The 21,830-nt window shown below is 39.5% G+C and overlaps 2 long non-coding RNA genes across 2 annotated transcripts; one reads left to right on the top strand and one right to left on the bottom strand.

The window, feature by feature from the left end:
- Positions 1-772: 772 nt before the first annotated feature.
- LOC113476830 lies at positions 773-19,683 on the bottom strand. The gene is made up of 3 exons (XR_003397791.1): positions 19,639-19,683; positions 4,537-4,605; positions 773-868 (listed from the first exon to the last, which is right to left on the bottom strand). It is a non-coding gene; the product is annotated as an uncharacterized LOC113476830 (long non-coding RNA).
- Positions 4,545-21,812, top strand: LOC113476831. The gene is made up of 3 exons (XR_003397792.1): positions 4,545-4,601; positions 17,681-17,684; positions 21,523-21,812. It is a non-coding gene; the product is annotated as an uncharacterized LOC113476831 (long non-coding RNA).
- The last annotated feature ends 18 nt before the right edge of the window (positions 21,813-21,830 follow it).

Here is a 21,830-nt window from a genome sequence, read left to right as displayed (position 1 = left end):
CATAGAAACACAGTGAACACTATGTTTATTATTTGCCATTGATATGTCTTCCCTGAAGGCATTCAACTTTCAAAAAGTGCTAAAGCACATCTGTTTATTCTGCTTCAAGCATAGTTCTTTCACAGCATTGCCCTTAGAAAGCTATTAGAGCATAACATTGTAGAGTGCAAATACTTGCTCTCGGAGAATTCCTGGTCTCCTTATCAAGAAATGTCATTAACAAGGCTGATGACTTGCTATGATCCAGATTTTTTTATGCATAAAATGGAGAAACAGAAAGAAAAAGAGAGCTGACTACAATTCAAAAGCTTAATGTTGCTTCATATGATAAATTAAAAATGCAAAATGGAACATACTAAAGCCATTTAATGATTCCCAAAGCTTAAGGCAACAAGAAGGGCTTCTATAAATACACAAGTAGCAAAGACCAGCCTTCTGTCATTATAAATCCACTGAACTACATCTACAGCAGTCTATTTACTACACCCATATAAACCCAAATCTGTTAAAATTAATGGGGGATATTTTCCCTATGGCAGACTAAACAAGGTGGGGAAAACTTTTTCCCTTTCTCCATAATCCTGAAAGCCTCTTTTCTAATGTGAATTTCATGGTCAGCCTTTGAGTTCTTTGGCTATTTCCTACCTGATTTAAAACAGAGATACTAAATTCGTGCACTTTTAATAAGAAACAGGAGCCACGTAGTTAATTGGTGGCATCTCCTACCACCAACCCCTGACACACACACATGGCAAAGAGAGGTCAGCCCTTACTTGAGTTTCCTCCACTCTCTGCTCAGTCCAGATGAACTCATGATCTTGGCAATCAGCTTCCAAGGCTGCAAACCAGAAACTTAATTTGACAACTCCTGTCAGAACAGAAGGAAAAGACATGGGTAGCTGGTAGGGGTGGTGGGAGCAGTGAGGACAGGAAAGGGGAATGAAGACAAGGAACTTAAGTAATATGGGAAGGGAGGAAAAGTATTGCAAAAGAGGACTCCAAGCACTGGAGGAATACCTGGGTACACCACAATATACGGAACTATTAGGAAATCTGAGGTTACTGTTGTGTGGCTGGATGTAGGCAACGCAGGACTCAAAGAAATCCAGTGTTAGCTTCATTGTTTATCAACTTGCTGTACTACAAGGCACATATCACAAATCCGGATACAAACATTCTTCCTGAAGGAAGTTAAAACTGTTATGAGCAAGGAGGAAAAGAAGCAATCCACTCAGGAGAATTACATTCTAAAATTCAGATTATCTTCAAACTTTGCAGTATGAAAAAATACAAGGAAAAACAATGGATTACTTAAACTTCACTAATCAAATCCTCGTTGGTTTGGGTTGGTTTTTGGGTTTGTTTTTTTTTTGTTTTGTACAGTTATGGACCCTAATAGCAATGTATTTGAATGTCTTATAGGCAAGATTTTCTCCTAAACTTTCAACATTCATTGCAATAGTTCATCTTCCTGGCCACAGACACTGAAGCAAGTGGAGTTTGTCAAAGCATTGTCACAATTTAAACACCAATTTTCATTTAGTAAATGTAAATAACAGCAATGGAATATACTAACTAGGGGCTCTTAGGTAAGCAGAGTACCTTTCCTGCTGATATCATTAAAATTTTGGTGAAGAGGAAAGAATAGGGGGAAAAGAATAGGGCATCACTGACCAGTTAGCATAAAAAAATCTCTGCCTTCATTGAGGCTAGTAGAAGCACCCTTCATCTAGCCTGGGAGCAAGGTCTCCTCTTTTGCTAGAGCATACACTTTCTGAAGTACTCACTTTCTGCTTCTCCAATGGTAGATCCCTTTTTTAAAAGACATTCAACTAGAAATTACATCTTGGCAAATGCCCATAATCTATTCATGTGTGCTGTGAGCCACAAATATGACAGCATATGTAACTTTAACTCAGTAAAAGGGAGAAACAACACATACTAAGAAACTCAGTGAGGTCTTAGCTTTTAGCAAAGATGGAGCTGACCCTAGTCTGGTTGCATGGGAGAGCTGTACATCTGCTATATGATTGTACATACTACCATTCCTACACAGAACTGTCAGTCTGTGCATGCTCTGTTAAGATGAAATGTGCTGGAGGAACATGCTGCTACCAGAAAAAAATCATACATGCACTACTGGTCACACTCCTTCCTCAGGCAACCAAGGAAGGATTAGCCGTCCCAGCAGTTGCAGTCTGCTCCTGAAAGGCCTCCTTCTTAGAAATCTCTACATTATTTCCTGTCAGATGACAGATGAGCATGTGTCACTTCAATTGAAGTTTATTGTCTTCATTAAATAAATGTTGCCTTCATTACACAAACTAAGAGTAAAAACTTTCAATGGATTAGTCTTTTACACTAAATAGCTATTAATGCTATATAAAAATGATAATTACTGGCAGCATCCAGCATGTGTTGGATCAGATACGATGGTGATGATTAAGCATTTTATTAGTAACAAATCAGTCACATGAATCACTCATAGTGTTTACATACTTATTCTTACCTTATGCAAGCTTAGATCAAGACTTATAAACTGCCTATCCATCCAGAAACAGATTGTCAGCTATAGAAGAATGCTTTTTTCCAGAAGTCATCAAGATTTGTCTGCACTATGTGCCAAAACAGAATTGAGTGAATGGATTTCCTGCTGTGTTCAAAGATTTCTCACTTCTTTTGGACCTGCAAACACAAGTCTCGTCAGGTAGAAATCAGGAAATGTTAACATTTATTATTTTTAGACATAAACGTTTGACTGGTCAAATATATATATAACCTAATAGAGCACACAAACATCCAGCATTCAAATAGCAATGGGGTCAAGTTTGGTTGTATTTCTCTGGCTAGAAAATCTGTAGATCTGTTACGTGTTGTGTGTAATTAGTCTCTGGAAACAGCCTAAGCTCCTCACTATGTACTGTGCTTTGGAAGAACAATAAGGATCTTGACAGTTCTATTACAGGATTGTAGATTTACAGTTCAGAGCTTTATTTTTTCAATAGTCTTGCCAGTATGTAGTTTCATAGCTTTATATTCACTCAGAAGTCAAATCTGATGGAAGTAATGCCTCCAGATTCACAGCATTGCTTTTAACACTATTACTTCTTGCTAAGATGTTAAGTACAGCAGTATTTCAATGGCTGCTCTAAACCAGATGCTCAGTACAGCTAGCTCCCAGGACTACCAAATCTGTCTAAAGGTACTCATTACATGACTATGCTAAAGATCTGGTCTGCAATACAAAGGTTTATCTTAAAATTTATCTTATGTTGCTACGAATTTCGAGTTAAAAAGCCTTTAGTTCCTGCATTCTTGCTAAGTCACCTCTTCCACTGGAAAAGATCATGTAACATCTTTCTTTCCTGGTACAATACCTATCACCCTTGAACACTTGATGTTCTCATTAATCCAACTTAAAATGGTAAAGAAGAAACAGAGAGAACTGACAAAGATAAGAGAGAGTTTCTGTATGAAGACAGACAAAGTAAATTATGATTCTGTAGCTTGAAAAGCCACACCGAATGCAAATGTGATACAGAACTAGAAAAGTACTAAAGAAGGTGATTATTCTATAGTACGTGAATGTAGTATGTCAAAGGACTTACACTGTGGATCAGTTTGGTCGATTATATTAATCAAAATTGTCTGCCCTAAATTTACTTTTTTTTTTTCCCCACAGTATGCTCTTCACTCAGTAAGAATGACACTAGATACTATAAAGAATGGTAGATTTTCTTCTGCCTAGGAGACATAGCTAATGGATGCAATTTGAAGTATATTTCAAACTTTTTTAAAAACATTGTTATTAATGTTCGATATGTCTTAATTCAATGCCATTGTTATTCATACACTATTTAAGTAACACCATGGTAATATGCTTTTTTAAAATCAGATTGCAATCAATGTAACAAAAGGATCATTTAGTTGCTGAATTAAATTTATATAAACTATAAAGATATTTATGCTATCTAAATCCTGCCCTCTGGTGTATCTACATGATAATGCATAATGATAGTATTTCATACTGGGTGACTCCTTCATTATTTAATCTGAACACAGCTAGTAAATGAGGCTACTGTCTGGACAAAACATTTGTTCCCTTGTAATAGAAGGTGGAAGCTAAAGACTAAGATATTAAAAGACTGAGATACAATGCTTCAAGGGGGGAGGGTATCTTCTGGAAGAATTGGTTTTACTCCTGATTCCTATCTGATCCTGAGAAACTAACTACTCATTTCACACATTTCTTTTAGATACCCAGATTGGGAACACCAGTACCTGGACACATGGATCTTCTGAGCACTACAAAGTCAATGAAAGCTGAACTTGATCAGTGAATGTATCAGCAAGGGAATATGATCTGCTAAAGTATGTACAGTTCTGGGTTGTCAGAGAATTCAAATGACAGTCTTGTTGTGTCACTTAGGAAGACATGTAATACTGGTTTTAGAAATGTTCCTAGGAAACGATTACTTACAACTGGAAGAAAACAGAGCAAGGACTAAAACAGTAACCATTCCAAAACAGACTTACTTTACTTTCTGGCAGTCTGGTTACTGAAATTCTACAATCCCCTTTTGGACCAGGCTCACCTTGTTGTTCCTAAAAAAAAACCCAACCCAAAACCAAAAACCAACCAACAAACCCAAACCCTAAAAATCTGAATTTGGAATAATTTTTATTAAATGTTTGACTTCGCTGACATCTTAAAGCAAAGATGACCAAAGTTTTTATGTGCGGCAATCACATCATTTGTTTTGCGGCCACTTTGTGGCTACAAATAATTACCAGTTTGAAAAAGTGCTTTGGTCAGGCTCAGCAATAAGGAACCTGGTTGGAATACAGCATATTTCATCTTCAAATCCTTTAAATAACCCTTTGTAAAGCCTCTACACTTTAATTTATGTTTGTAAGCACCTGGTGACCAAGATATAGTTCAAGAAGCGTTCTCCCTATAACAGTTAGCTACTGGTAGTGATCCAAACTGAAGAGTTACTTTTTATCTCATGACTTTCCCTAGAAGAATAAGAGCTCTAAATGTATAAAAAGGCTTGTCCTCAGTTACGTATATCCCTTGTTCTATCCTTTTAAAATCATAGTTTTTTTTCACAGGTTATCTTTGGACCCTGAACACCCAAACCTTGGGATCCCTTTGGTCCACTCATTCCTTTAGAACCCTGGATATCCTAAAAACGTAAGGTAGGAGATTAATTTCAAAATTTTCATAGATTAGTTTTCCAATTAATAAAATTAAGTAATTACCTTCTTAATGAAGTAAATGTGTCTGTCTGTGGACAGTCTTGCTGTCTTTATTTGAATTCCCTCACTTACATTTCTGTGCATCTCTGTGAATAGAAAGGAAGGCAACAACAACTGATACTAATGGAAGAAGTGAAGTCGAGAAGTTCATTCACTCTTATCCAACCCTATGCAGTGGCATAGGATGCTCTGCCATCTAAAACCAGTCACCTTCCTTAGTCAAAAGGCTTGTTATTTTGAATGCTCAAGGTGAAAGACCTGGTAGGCCAACTGGACCTACTAGACCCTCAAAACTTTTTTCACCCTGAAAATATATGGTATTAGAACACAGCAACTTGCATTAGGATTTTATTATGAAATTGAACAAGATTAAGTGATAATTAAGTGAAAATTAAGTGATAATCACAACATATACAAAGAATGAAAGTATGATCTCTAGGAAAAAAAAAAATCAGTAGAAATGTTAAAACCTAGGGGAAATAGTCTTGCAATGTGTACCCACAACTTTTACAATCACAATGAAGAATCTGTTTAATTTGACATATTTTTAAAAGGACATACATTTTACATACACTGAGAGAAGTTTGAACCCCAGCTTTAAACTCCAGATGTAATTCATACTTTCTCTTACCTAATATCAGACAAACCAGTACTATTGGGTATGCATCATGGCATAGAGGACTACAACAGCACATCTGAAACAGTCTGCCTGGCTCCACTAAGCAATAATTTTTGCAAGTTTAAGTAATCATAATCCAAAACAGAAGCAATGTGAATGACAACAATGTCAGACTAGATATTTTTTTCTTTTTCTGTAAAGGGAAGAGCAGCAGTAGACTTATATAACTTAATTAGATATTGTCATGTATTTAAAAAGTCAGTATTTACATTGTGTTGCATCATGCAAAACTCTGTAGTCCTGAAAGGATTTGGCTAGTTTGGCTAGTCCCCTTGGCCAGACATGACACAACTACATTAAATCTCAGAGAGGGACATAAACTAAAAGAAAAAGCAGCCTTCCAGGAATCAAATACGGAAAAGCATAACAGTCATAAGGGAAAAACCTGTTTCTAACTAGTATATTGAAACCCATTAACTAACCTTGGTACACCTTGACCTCTTATGAATTTTAAAGAGATCTTTAATGAAGAAAAGAAGCTCAAAATGGAGCTTCCTCTGTACAAAGTCCCTACATGATTAAAAATTCTTGAAGAACTCATAGACTTGTACATAGAGCAAACTTGAAATATTCTGCAGAGTTATAAAAAAATGTAAATTTATATCTCATCCATGCAGAGAAATTGCTAAAAATAGTTTGAGATACAACTGCATGAAAGCAATTCCCACATAGGGTATTAGAACTAAGCAGATCTTACAAAGAATATAAAAGGGACTGATCAGAAGTGTGAGCTAAGTCTGAGAGGCCAGAAAATGTATGATTAAAATGACACTTGGTAAAATCGAGCTGAATTAGATCCTTAATGATTTTTTTATGTGTAAGTTTATTTAGACATATCAATTACAAGGAACCAGGAAATATAAAAAGCAGCTATTATGCAATGGTGATGAAGAGATTAATAATAATTTAGGCACAACTTCAAAACTAAATAAATATTCTTCATTATTTATAAATAAAGATGCTGCTATTGGATGAAGGTGCAAATGTAGAGATAGCTACAGGAAAACTAAAAGTGGAAAATCACAGTGTGAAAAACATAAGCAAAGATCCAAGAGATTAAAAGGCTCAGAAACTTTTGAGAAATTCACAGTGTCACTAACCAAACTCTGGTCCAGCATTTACTTTGAGACCAACATAGGAAATTTAATTTCTGAGATCAGTTATAAAACGTGTATGTCCCAACTGTGACACAGTGGTCTCTGAGAAGGTGAAATTCTTTTGCATTCTGGAACACTGAATAACTCTTGTGTTTCCATTAAATTTGCTTGGTACTTGTCATTACAGTAACAGCGTTTACTGGTTCAAATACAATTTTTCATTTTTAAATTTCTCTGAATCTCTCTTGTGCCAGAGATACAGGAAACGCCTCTTCTGTAGTTAGCACATATGTTAGTATTTGGACCATCATCAGGACTTAAGAAATGAGCAAGATGTCAGCTACTTAGCTGCTGATTCCCTAGTATCTACCTAAAGAACTTCCTCTTAAAATCGAAGTTACATGATATGGTTATTACAAGTACTAACCAAACTCATGTCCCATACCTTCCTATGGAAAAATGTTAGGAACACAGAAACTGAAGTTCATCTTTGTTATAAAAAGAACCAGTAGGTGATTATTAGAAACAGATGTGAAAAAGTCACTATGTCCCACTTGAACAGTAGCAGAGGAAGTGGAATGATGAAAAATGAAACAGATAAGCATCAAAATACAGGCTGCCAATTTTGTCTTTGATATATGATAGACTACTCTATTTGAATTAGTCTTAATTTTTCCACACATTTTGCCCTACTTTATTTTATAAAACAATTGCTGAGTTCCTGAAGATTACTATAATTAAGGAAAAATGCTGATTTTATGAGGAAAAATGCTTTTCAAATAGAAGGAATATTAGAATGAAATCTAAGCCAACTAACAGTTGCACCATTCGACCACATTTGTCATTTAAATTAATAAACCCTGTGAATATATAACACATAAAATGTAGTTTCTCGGATAACACAAATTCTCCAGTATGCTCATAGAAAAGAAAAAACAGCCAACAAACATTAACACAAATGATGGAAAAAAACAGTCCCTCCACATGTTTTTAAACTAAAGGCACTGAATACAGGGGGATTATTGGAAGGATGGAAGAACAATGGTTTACCATATGCTTTCTTTAAGAAGTTTTGCTAAGCTATAAAAACATTGGAAAGATCATTAAAAATTATTTACTGTAATTCAAAAGAAAAAGTAGGAAAATATTTAATAAAGAAGCCAAAGACTAAGTGTTTGCTTTGTTTTCTGAGAAAAATAAATATGAGAGGCAGCTAAAATAAGGAACTAAGACCCTGACTCTAACAGTGCTAAAGAAACCATTAAAAATGTGACATTTAAATATTTCCAGGCCAACTATCAGCCTTTATATTTGAAGCAGGACATTATTCAAAGGGAACCTGAAATTGTCCAAATAGTATTTCAGTTTATAATTTCTATTTCAGACAATTTTAAAGAGAGTTAATACAAATAACAAATGGATGCCCTCTCCATGGAAGTGTTGAAGGCCAGGTTGAATGTCACTTTGAGCAACCTGGTATAGTGGGAGGTGTCCCTGCCCATGGCAGGGGGGTTGGAACTCAATGATCTTTAAGGTCCCTTCCCACCCAAACCATTCTATGCTTCTGTGAAATAAAGGAGAAAAGGTAAAAGTGAACATCTCCATGGCTTGCAGAAAAAAGCAGGTTCTGAAACCCTAATCACACAGGACCAAGGAAATCTCTTTTTTCCAGGTAATTCATAGGTAAGAAGAAAACTTTATTACTATGAGTGTGATCAAACACTGGAACAGGTTGCCCAGAGAGGATGAGGAGTCTATATTTTTGGAGATACTCAAAAACCAACTGGGCAAGATCCTGAGCAACCATCTCTAACTGACCCTGCCTTGTGCAGAGGAGTTGGACTACATAATCTCCAGAAGTGCCTTCCAACCTCAGATATCCTGTGATACCAGGCCATATTTCACTGAGAAACTAGCCTGTATTTCAGAAATTTCACTCAAAGTATGAAAATGTTCTCATAAGTGTACCTTATTCCCACTGAAAGTTGTCAGCAACTGTGTGGGTTGGGTCCCAGACTTATTAATGCATACCTATTTCACCTGACTTTTCATAGTGTTAAAAAACTAATTTCTGATCTTCTGTGAATGACATGAAAATGCTTATCATCCCTTCCTCTGTTAAACATACAACAGGTCTGACAATGGGACAAACTACAAAAATACACCACTACACAGAAGCATTAGAAGTCACAAATCCAATAATGAAAAAGATAAGTAAAGCAAATTCCTGCTTTGTGAAAGAAAAATTGATGGCCTAACCACACATGTTTGGAAAGAACTGAACAAAACCCAGGTATGCCAAAATCATCATGTTCCAATTCAGGTGCCTCCCTGTTTTAAAGCTGTGAGATCAGCTAATTTACTTGAGAGGAAAGACATGGGTTAAGGTAGGCATGCCTACCTGTTTAATGCCCGTTTTCCTGCATTGTAGTTTCGCGTTGACTACTAACTGAAAATGTTACCAGCTATTTTAACAGCTTTTTTCTCTCATTTAAATAATAAATTCTACCCTATTAAGTTAATACCTAAGCGACATGTAAAAATCACCAACATCCTACATAAAAGTCTTACAAGTCAAAAAGGATTCCAAATCATCTCTCTTTTATGAGGCATTTCTTTATGAAATAATGGAACTTAGTAATATGTAATCACCTATAAATACATTCATATAGATTGTCATGTTATTTATTGTATGGCATATTCATTTATACATTTATATATGTTAATTGGGTGTTGGAGTAGGTAACCTTTAAAAGTCCCTTCCAACCCAAATTATTCTGTGGGTTATATGTCCATTAGTAAGTAATACATTCCTACTATTTGTTGTTACAGTAAATTACTGGACCAATCCTCTGTTTTAGTAGAATATTCATCTACTTTTCAGTAGTTGTTTTGTTTGTAATGAGAAGTCTGTCAAATAGAAATAGAATGTAGGCTCTTACTTTATGCAGAAGTAATGCAAGGCTTGAAATGAATATAGAAGCAATAATCAAAATAACTAGTACATACTTAAAAGGTAATTCAATCTGGCATGCTTCCACCTTAAAAAATTAGTTTAATAGAAGTCAATTGTGACTTCACCTGGAAGACCAGCTAACATTTTAAAGTATAACAATTGAACACTGCAGTAACAGCTTAATTTCTGCAAGGAAATGCTGATTCCTTTGTTTCTCTTTTTAATCCATTTCATGGCAGATCTTAAATCTCTCAAATCCTTTATGTTCTTCTTTCATAATTAGCAAGAATAACAAATGATGGTTTTTCTTATGTGGGTGCATATGCTGAGTTACTGAACCACACTGACAATGAAAAAGTACAACCAGCACTTGGGTCAGAAGATTAACGATGTCTAAAACCATGAAATAGTTACAAGAAGGCCAGAAGAAAAGAATGTGCTTGTTAAGGAAGAAACTGATAAAGAAGGGACTTTTTGGAACTGCAAAAGCAGGAAGTTATCTACTGGCTATGTGCAGGTAGCAATGTTCATGTAAAGTATTGAGAGAAGCTATTTTTAGAGTGAAAAATAGCCAAACAGTATATAAGGGCTTGCTGCTATTTTTAGCATGCAGAAGAGTATATAAGGGCTTGCTCACTAATAAAAGCTTGAGCTTGGCTTCCAATCATATTGATTGTCTGTGGTCTTGTCTCTGTGACCTGCATGGGAATCCATCCCCACAAATGGTGACCCCGACGTGATGTGCTATCAGCGTGACCAACGTGATCGACGTGATAGCGACAACCCAGTCAATAGTGGGGACTACGCCCTTCTTAACGGAGGATACCACAAGGCAAAGAGAACGGCTGCAGGGTGCAGAAACAAAGAAAAAGGGACGACAGTGAGCAGCCATGGGAAGTGCAGCATCTGCAGAAGAAAAGTCGGTCCATGGATTTTTAATAAGACTAGCGGACCGGCAGCGTGTATTGATAAACCTAGAAGTGCTGTCCAGACTATTAAAATGGAGACAGTGGACAGGACTTTTTGTCAGACCACAAAATGTGTTTGACATAGGACTTTGGGACTCTTTGGAGGGAGAACTATCGCAAGCGATGACTACAGGAAATTCTCAAGCACCAAAGGCAGCTCAGACTTGGGGAATAGTTAAAAAGATGTTGGAAACTATGAAAGCTGACACTGCTACTGATGCTGCTGTAGCTCAAATTTTTCAGGTGGCTGCTGCAATAAAGGATTTGGGGAGTGGAGAATTAGGTACTACTCAGACAGAATCACCCCCACCCGTTGCCTTACCAGTTGGGGCTGCTGAATTTTTCGGAGGATTGGATCGTACATTAATTCCTCTTGTGGGAGGATCAGATTCCAACTCCTTTAAAAAAGGACAATGAGGAAGAGGAGGACATGGAGATACCAGACCCTTGTTCTGAACCTATAAAGGACATTTCTCCCTCTTCTGGGGTATATCCTGTTTTAAGCAGACTCCAACAAAACTGAATTCTTAGAAGAAATGTGATGGCAGGGGCAGCAACTGAAGGATATGCTCGAATGGTTATATCGCATAGAGGGAGGTCAAGGGCTGGCTCCTCAATCTGAATTACAGAAACAATTAAAAAATTATGGGCTGGATGCTAATAAATGCCCTCTGGAATATCCAGGGTCGGGTTTACAACAATATTCCACTTCCAGCAGCTCTGCTGATCCACCTGACCCTGGGCAAAAGAGGGCGAGGATGCATATTTTGACCCTCGGGAGCAAGATTTCTATGCTGAGTCTGTAGACTGTTATAATATTTTAGACCCTGACACTGTAAATCCTAAAAGAGAATCTGGCCTGTGTCCTCCCTTAGCTGGGGATGATCCGTGAGTAAAAGTGAGGTAAGAAGCCTTGGCATGAGGGGATATGGACACGGTGAGAAAGATTGCTGCCCCTGTAAGCTATGAGCTGGGATGTCAGCCACGTTGGGAAGGACTGCATTTTTCTGTTATTAAAGAACTACAGAAAAGCGTTGATGAGGACGGGCTTCAAAACTCATTTACAACAGGTATACTGGAGGCAATCGCTCATGGATATCAGTTGGTCCCATGGAATTGGCTGGCACTTTTAAAAACAGTATTAACGCCGGCACAGTATCCTTTCTGGAAAACCGAGTGTGTGGATCTCTGTACTGAGCATTCACACCCCCCTCACCTGCAAGCGTGGAGTTGGTGGTGGCGGCCCAGGGCCTCCCCGAGCTCCCCCGTCGCAGAGCAGCTGCCTGCAGCTGGGTCTGACACCACGCTCTCGGTCCGCGCCCGCCCCACCCCGAACACCAAAAGCAGCAGTTTGTACAGCAGGTGCTGACACGGTGATGCAGTGTCGCTTGTCTGTCAACACCACATAATCAATAAGCAAGGGCTTTATATATTCTTAATGGTGTTTTGATGTTTGTAGTATTTGTCGTTTTATGTTGTGTGAGTAATAAGCGCGAGGGGCCTCTGTGTGGTTGTGTGATTGTTCTGCGGATGTGAGGCGCAGCCCAGCTGCAGCTGTGCAGTGCGGAGTTCTCTGACCCGCGGTTCCATTATCCCACCAGGGAAGCGGCCACAGAGGAATGAAGCGCAGGGCAGACTCTGTACCTGTGCAGGGGTAGTGCAGGAGGAGTGAACATTCCTTAGTGCAGAGCCCTAGTGCTCGCCCGCTGGGTCATCGGTGCTGCTGTTTGTTCGTGCTTGGTGTTTTAAGTGTCACAGGTGAAATACCTCCTCTAGTGGGAGGCAGTAATTCTGTGTTCATTGTTGTCTTCAATTTAGGTGCGTACTCTGCGGGGAGAGTGCACCTCTGCACCATCTGCCTGAGGGGGATATTGTCAGAAGATCATCTACAGCCTTACAGGTGTTGTTCGTTTTACTGGGGGTCATAGATGCTGATTATGAAGGGGAAATCAGAATTATGGCCTGGACCTCTGTAGCCCCCTGTTCAGTAACAAAAGGGTCAAAAATTGCTCAGCTTGTTTATTTTTACTGCAGTTCCCCCTAATATTATAGTATGCCGAGAAGCTGCGGTGACTCAGGATTTGGATCAGCAGGTACTCCTCAAATATTTTGGGCTCAGACAGTGACACAAGGTTGATATCTGGCAAAATGTACCCTCACTAAAGCAGAAGAATCTGTTGACTGACAGACATTTTAGATACTGGTGCAGATGTGACTGTAATATCTGTGAGCAGATGGGCTGTTAACTCAGGTAACTCAAGTACTTTTCAGGGGTTGGTGCTCATGCTGTAACACTTCAAAGCAAAGATCTCATTCATGTAAGGGGCCCAGAAAACCGGGTAGCAAACATTCATCCATTTATATTGGAAACCCCTATTACATTACCAGGTCGTGACTGTATGGCTCAATGGGGAACTCAAATTGGATCAAATTTGTCTTAATCATCACTGCAGTCAGTGCAAGCCACCCTGAAAACCACCCTGAAACTAACCTGGAAAACAGAATCACCTGTGTGGGTGGATCAGTGGCCCTTGCCAAGGGAAAAGTTGCACCACCTGAATGATTTAATTCAGGAACAATTAAGTGCAGGACATATCGTATCTACCACCAGTCCTTAGAACTCCCTGGAGTTTGTTATTTTAAAGAAAAGTGGTAAATAGTGACTTTTACATGATCTCCGACACATTAATGATGCCATGGAGGATAAGGGTACTTTACAGCCAGGAATGCCCTCCCCAACAATGATTCCCTGAAACTGGCATCTTGTAATAATTGAGCTAAAGGATCAATTTTTTTTACCATTCCTTTGCATCCGGATGATGCACCTAAATTTGCCTTCTCTGTTCCCAGTATTAATATTAGTGAACTTGCAAGACAGTACCACTGGGTTGTTTTACCATAAGGCATAAAAAATAGTCCCACGATCTGTCAGTGGTTTGTTGCAAAGGCTTTGAGCCTTGTTAGAATGCAGGTCCCCCAGTCTGTTATATATCATTATATGGATGACATCCTTATAGCAGCAGAAACACAGGAGATCATGGAAAAGGCTCTTGCTTTAATCAAAGACTCGGTATCTCAAATGGGGTTACAAATAGCACCAAAAAAGGTACAGTGATCATCACTGTGGCAGTACCTGGGGTGGAGAATTTATAAACAGACCATTGTCCCGCACCAGGTTAAACTTAAAACTGATGTTAAGACTTTAAATGATTTACAGAAACTGTTGGGAGCCATAAATTGGATACGGCTGTTGTTGGGCCTAACCAATGACAATCTTGCATAGCTTGTTTGATATTTTGCGAGGAGATCCTTCACTGACATCACCCAGAGTCCTTACAGAGAAAGCGAAACAAGATCTCACCGTATAGCTAACACCATCTCAGAAAGACAAGCATCACAACGTGTGCCCAGCCATCCGTATCAACTGATATTATTTAACCCTCCAGGGCAGCCATATGCTCTGTTGTTTCAATGGGATGAAACACTTAGTGACCCTCTTGTTATTACTGAATGGATTTTTTTGTCACACCAAATGCACAAGATGGTCACTACTCGTCCAGAAATGTTTGCCAAACTGATCGTGAAAGGTGGACAGCGCCTACTATTACTTGCTGGTCTGGAACCTGTGTGTATCATTGTTCTGGTTACTATGCACACGTTAGAGTGGCTAATACAAATGTCTTCGAGCAAGCATGGCTTTCACATGCATTTTTTCTACCAAAATGCCAGGGTAATATAAAACCAGTTTTCTTTATCAAGGTGTCAGGCTAAAGACATCATTGTGACTTGCCCGGAATACAAGACAGACTCCCTCTCTTCAACAGCCAGTGGTGTCAACCCTCAGGGACTCATGTCCTCAGAATTATGGCAATCTGACATCACTCAGCTGCATTTGGAACATTAAAATATGTACATGTGTCTGTCGATGCCTTTTCTGGAGCAGTGTTTGCGTCCTGCTATACAGTGGGGAGTCAAGCATCTGACTGGAATTCCCCACTCACTGACTGGACAGGCCATCGCGGAGTATATGCCTGGCATGCTAAAGCGTCTATTACAACAACAAAATGGAGGGTATCAATCTACACCTAACGAAAGGCTAAATAAGGCATTATATGTCATGAACTTTTAAACATTACTCGTCTCACAGATGCCACCAATATTGTGTCACTTCTCATTGCAGATACTAGATCAACAAGAAGTCCAGGGCAAGGCTCAAGTGTTAGCAAAAAAACCTGAAAAGGGGTAACTGGGAAGGACCATATCCTTTAATAACCTGGGGAAGAGGTTATGCTTGTGTCTTCACAGGTCACGGTCTCCGGTGGTTACCGGCAAGGTGTGTGCAACCATACCTGAGGTGTGATGAGGCAGCTTTTGGTGGACACTCAGGAATCAGCTGTGGGTGCTATAGAAGCCCCTGTGCTGACAGTTTGAGGTCTCTTCGGCTGATCATTTAAGCAGAATGTATGAGTAATGTTTGCTACTGCAACAGGACAGAATACACTATCTCTGTCCTTAATCACACTACAGTTGCCAAATCTTTTAAGAGAAGATGCTAACAGTAGTTGCAACTCCTTAACACATATGCTTACTAGTCACTAGTGAAAGATGTAGTTTAGATGAAATGTAGTTAATAATAAGGATGGAATACTATAAGAATGTGTGTATTCAACTTCCTTTGTTTATCAATATTAAGAACTCAAGTGTTTAACCTCATTAGAAACTCCCTTGCTTTTCTCCCTTGAGTGCTGGCCAGGATTTGGGTGGAACACAAGAGGAGGATGAAATCAGATGTTTCCGCTCAAGGAAAAGTGCCAGTTATTTTGGCTTGCTGATTTAGATATATGAAGCTGGACCTGCTTGCAGCAACTTTGGATGCCTCCCCTATGGATGGACACATCACGTAGGATTTCCGATTTGCAAGGAAGGGCACTCTTAAATTCTCGCTTCATCCAGGGATCCCCAGCAATTGCGGATCTGAATGTCAGGACCCCATTAAGTGTGCTATTCTGTGTTTTCCTTACTGTTTAGTTTTGTAGTATTTAGTCATATCCTTTAATTATGGGTAGTAAAATTAGCCTACTCTTTTTAACTAGTAATTGCAACTGCTGTATTGTTTTAGCCTTCTGTGGAACTATTTTAAATATGCTATGTTTTTTGAAGTTTGCCTAACCCTTAATTAATAAAGCCTTGAAACAAGTCTTGCAGGTGCAGCTGCAAAACAAAGAAAGGGAGATGTGGGAGGCATTGGCCTGTCAGCCTTACACAGCCTCTGAGAAACAGCTAGGCTTTGATGAAGAACAGGCCTTGGAAGATAGATAAGAAACTGCTGAGTTGTGCCAAGGTGGCAGGGAAAAACAGCAGACGGACAGCTGCAACACTGAACTGTGGAAAAGTACTAAACTGTGAGAAGTTACCACCATGTGAACAGTGTGGGAAATAAGCGTGACCAACTTGGATCACTCCGGTGGCAAACCCCACAGAAATTAAGAAGCTGCTGAAAGGAAGCAGAAGACAGCATCAATCACTGTTGCAGTGTGAGCAAGGAAGTGGTCCACTCTGGATTCCAGCCAAGTGGGTCAAGCCGTGGCTTCAACTTGCCCGTATCATGCAGAATGATGTCGACCATGGAGGTGCTATAAATGCCCCTGATGCAGCTTGTGTTTTTGGACAGCAGCGAGTGTACTACAGGATACTGCAGATGACCGGAAGCGATGTCCACAGTATGAACAACTATGAACTTTGAATTCACGCTTCAACAAGTAGCAGCAAATTGGTTGCACAAACCAGAACTATTGTTAGTATCCAATGAGGCCTTAGAAGAACTTACAGAGAACTTGACACTACATTTGCAAGTTTGGCAGGTAGAGACAGGAGATTCAATGCTTGTATTGTGTGACTGAAAACAATATTGTGGAATCTCTAGTGTGTGGGGACAGTATATTTGTCCCCAGAAGTTGGAGGGTGGTTAACCATGAGTGGCAATGTCAGAAGCAACACTGGAAAAGAGGGAGGGAATGGAAGTGGGGTTTGGTATCTTTTGGCCGCACTAGGTGGAATGGGCCAAGGAATATGGGGAATTGACCTGCAGAAGAATTTCTGGGTAACCTGGGCAAATCAGTCAGGACAGGAGTCATTTTGCCTAGGTTTAGTAACTGCTACCGACCCATTTCGGACCTGTCTGATTGGTATGCCATATTTTAGTGCTCAAGACTTTGTTAAAAATATGGCAAGAATAAGTAATGGAACAGAGGATGTTAACGGGATGTGTTGGGCATTGTACAACAACACAGGACAGGCAAAGGTTGGTTGCCCACAAGCAGGCTTGCCTATGTTATAGGGGCATATTGTGAATTATCTTAACCAAACAGCCCCCCTTCCATTACAGGAGTTAGAGCTGAGAGGCTCTCTTCCCCCAGTAGCTGGGAATAACACCCAAGGTCAACCTTGGGGATGTATATGATTTGGGGGGTGGGATACATTGTGGGTTTCATGGGGTTGGGAAAATCAATCAAAATGGGAAGTTGGCAGAAAGTGATTCCTGCTGTGATACCCATAAGTGAAACATGGTTTTGTGGTGGTCCACATACTTCCAAAATGGGCTTACAGCTCGAAGAAAAAGGAATATGGAATAATGGTTCAGCTAAAAGGTTACCACCTGGATATTTTTTAATATGTGGGGATCGAGCATGGGGAGGGATCCCTGCCAAAGTAGTGGGAGGTCCGTGTTATCTGGGAAGCCTAACTCTGCCCCCAGTATAAGAAATCTCAACCTCACATGATATTGAAGATTAAAATGGGCCATAACACATCATGAACTCACCCCAGATTTCCAAGATCAAGTGGAATTGTGAGGGCCTGGAGAGATTGTCGCTGCATCTCTCTTGGCCCCAGGAGTAGGGGTTGCAAGAGCTCTATCCACTTTGAGCAAAATGGGCTGTTGGAGTGTAAAAGAATTTAATTTACATCTAATATAATAAGTAATTTGTTGACAGATGTAGATAGTGTAAGGCATGCTGTTTTGCAGAATAGAGCAGCTATAGATTTTTTGTTACTGGCACAAGGACGTGGATGTGAAGAATATGAGAACATGTATTGTATGAATCTTTCCGATCACTCTCAATCTATACTTAGTCAGCTTCAGCAATTACAAGATAATATACATAAGATTCAACAAGTTTCTTCTCCTTTGGATGAGTTTTTAGTAAGTCTAGGGTGACCAAAGTGGATTATAGAGCTTTTGAGAATGTTAGCAACACGAATAATAGTAGTGGGATTATTGATATGTTGTCTTCCTGTTTTAATGAGATGTCTGTCTTGTTGGAAAATAGCATGGAAGCTTTAATAAAAAGAAAGGGGGGAGGTGTGGGTGCATATGCTGGGTTAATGAACCTTCCGTGCACACTGACAATGAAAAAGTACAATGAGCACTTGCATGTTAAGGAAGAAACTGATAAAGAAGGGACTTTTTGGAACTGCAAAAGCAGGAACTTATCTACTGGCTATGTGCAGGTAGCAATGTTCATGGAAAGTATTGAGAGGAGCTATTTTTAGAGCGCAAAATAGCCAAACAGTATATAAGGGCTTGCTGCTATTTTTAGCATGCAGAAGAGTATATAAGGTCTTGCTCGCTAATAAAAGCTTGAGCTTGGCTTCCAATCATATTGATTGTCTGTGGTCTTGTCTCTGTGACCTGCATGGGAATCCTTCCCCACATTCTTAGACAGCAAACATTTGGTTGTGCTAAAAATACTAATTTTTATTAGTATTGTAGAAATGACATTGTCCACTATAGGGAAACTGAGTAATATTGCTTTAAACTATGTGGAATGGAATTTAGGACTAAAGGTTCATGTTCTGACCCCAGTAAATTCTCCTTAAGTCCCTACTCTCCCAACCCCAACCATTCTGTGAATCTGTGATACTCTGTATGTGCTGTACTGTTTCATCTACTCCAGAGATGCTCATGTCCAGGCAGTCGCACTGGAGTAGGAAAATTCTGTCCTCTCTTTGTGGACATACAGAGCTGGCAACATACGACAATGTTTATGAGATCCCTGCCACAGTAAGCAATTCTCTACAGATTCCTGTGTCCTCTCCAAAAAGACTGTATAAGTTAAAATACCCAACAGCTGCTTTAACCCCTTCCAGCAACCACCAAGACAGAAAGCATCAGGGACACCTGCCACTGACAACCCATAATGGAAAAAAAAAAAAAAAAAGTGTGTTGGGCTACCAAGAGGACTCTGTTTTGATTTTAATCTGATTCAGCACAGAATTATTTATCAATCACAGCATTTTTGAGACTGCTTGATTGGTTTCAATCTCTTCAGCTGTTGGAGGAGTTACTTTGCAAATCATTCTGTGGAAGCTTCCACTTTGGCTCACCAGTTTCACTCACCAGAAATTCCAGCAGCAGGGAAAAAGAACTCAAAGGTCCTCAGTGAAAGGAAAATAGTTTCACAGACTATATGGAGGGCCCAGCTGAACAGGTGACTGCACCAACACAGCTTTGTGCCCCATGCCAGATGTGCAGCAAATTCTTGGCATTACCAAAATGTATTATTTTTTGCCCCCAAAAGCGTACCATTTAGCAGCAAAGTTAGACTGTGTACAAAATACACAATGAACTCTCAGAAAACTATATAAGAGTATTTCTATACCTTATGTTTCATTTACCTGAGGTCCCCAAGGTCCTTTAGGGCCAAACGGACCTTCAAGTCCCTATGTATAAAAAAAGGAAAGAAAAAAAAGAAAGTATTTTTATTTATTAACATTTCTGAAGAAATATCAATAATTTGGTTGGATTATCAAAAATTTAAAAAACTCCATTTAAAATAAAACATATGCAGTATTAATTTTTAAACATGAACTTAATAAAAAAATTCCTTTTAAACAATATGCCAGGATTCTGCATTGAAATACCCTGAACCATCCTCCTTCAGAGACAAACCAAGTCTTTTGTTGCCCTTCTTAGTTCATTAGTTCATTATAGTTTCTGATACCTTATAGACGATAAATGCTTGTTTCATCATTATCTTTTGCAGGTTACCTAAACAAGTTTTATAACACCCCCCACCCCCCCCACCGAGATTCTATGTACAGTTTTCTTGGCTCCTTTTTTCATGTTCAGGTGGCCTTCAAAACATGCCCTGAATAATTTCCTGTTATCTGATAAAATAGTTTCCCTGGTCTCCTAACAGCTTCTTAAAAGGTTAAGATATTTTTTGCCTTTCTCATATGAGATACCAAATACTTATTTTCTTATTGATGTTTTAACTTTTTTCTTTTCTATAATTCCCCCGTTTCTGAAGAGATGCTACAAACCCCAGGAAAGACACAAAATTTCCTACGCCTTCAGAACATTACAATGTTGCAGACTAATTTTTCTTTCTTTTAACAAAATTTCTTGCTTTCCTTTAAGCTCTTTGCTGGAATACTTTAATGACTGCTCTCTAGGAATTTACAATTTACAAATTTCCATTTTGTCTTTGATATTATGGAATGTGAAGAAAAATATTCAGAAATATAATTGACAGGATTTAGTTATGATCCACATGATAAATCTGAGAAATGACAATAACACCTATTTTTCAGTATTTTTTACTCACATAAGTGAGATAACTTTTGAGTTTATCCTACATGTCTAGGTAATAAAGGCTTCAATCGTTCTTGCCCTGGGCATGCTTCTGAGTCTACGAAGTCAGACTCCTGTCTGGCATCTGTAGGGTCTGGAACAGACTCCATAGCCACTTCCAATTCCCATCACAGAGCACATTCAAAACCAGAGATGAAACAAAGGATGCATCTACAGAGCGTGTCTAGAACACATCTGTGTAATTACTGACAGGCTGGGTATCATGCCCTTTTACTAAGGTTGCCCAGTATTTCCTATTTAAGACTCCGAGTTTTGCTGTTTATAGCTTTATGCAACTTTGAAGACATAAACTGAAACTATTCATGACAGATGTCTTTCCGTCTAAATTTTAGCCAAAGCAATCCAGTCATTTCCAAGAATGCTAACAAAAAACAGGTGTTTTTCGTTGGTTAAATAAAATCTGCATCCTTAATGTTTTAGAGCAGTAAGATATACCTTGGAAAGTACAGAATTTAGGGGAGAAGGAAGATGAGAGGGATGTACTTATTGTAGTTTTTATGCAGATCTGCTGAATTTTGGCCAAACTGTAAGCCTTTGAAAAAGGTAATCTGCACCCAGTCATGAAACACTTGGAACAGGGGAAAGAACTTGCAAAGAAACAAGATAAGAGGGACTAAATGCAAAAAGGGCCGAACACGAAAGTAAGAGGCAACTGCTACCAGAAAACTTGTGTGTCACACCCCATTTCCGCAGGGGAAGGACTCCGGAATCCCTTTGGAACGCAAACAGGCAACAGCAGGCTTCAAACCGCACGAGATTTTCCATCTCAGCTGACACCCGCTGCATTTTTCAGCGTCAGTAATACTGTTCAGTTCTTCCTGCTTACAAGCTACTTCCACTAATGTGTAAAAACTGGTATCGTTGCCACTGTTAGCGCTTTTCCCACCTGCCAACGGTACGCTGAGCGACGCTAACCGTTCAGTGACGACACCGAACACCATCCCATAAAGCAGTAAGAGCGTTTTATCAAACCAAACCAGAGCGAGCGCCGGGCGGTCCCTCCGCCGCTCCGTCCCTGGTGCGCGGGGTGGCCCCTGTGTATTCAGCCGTGCGGACCCTCGCGCCTTGGATCAAAACCCCAGTTTTTCACCCGTAACCAAGCCACCCAAAGCCAGACCGCGGGTATATGCTGCCGCCCGCGTTGCGCTGCGCAGGGCCCGGAGGGCAGCCCCGCCTGCGGGGAGCGGCCGCCAGCACAGCCCTCAACGTGTCC

Source organism: Athene cunicularia (assembly GCF_003259725.1).
Source record: "Athene cunicularia isolate RWA chromosome 2 unlocalized genomic scaffold, athCun1 chr2_part1, whole genome shotgun sequence".
Taxonomy (NCBI): domain Eukaryota; kingdom Metazoa; phylum Chordata; class Aves; order Strigiformes; family Strigidae; genus Athene; species Athene cunicularia.
This window is presented reverse-complemented; position numbering and strand designations above follow the sequence as displayed.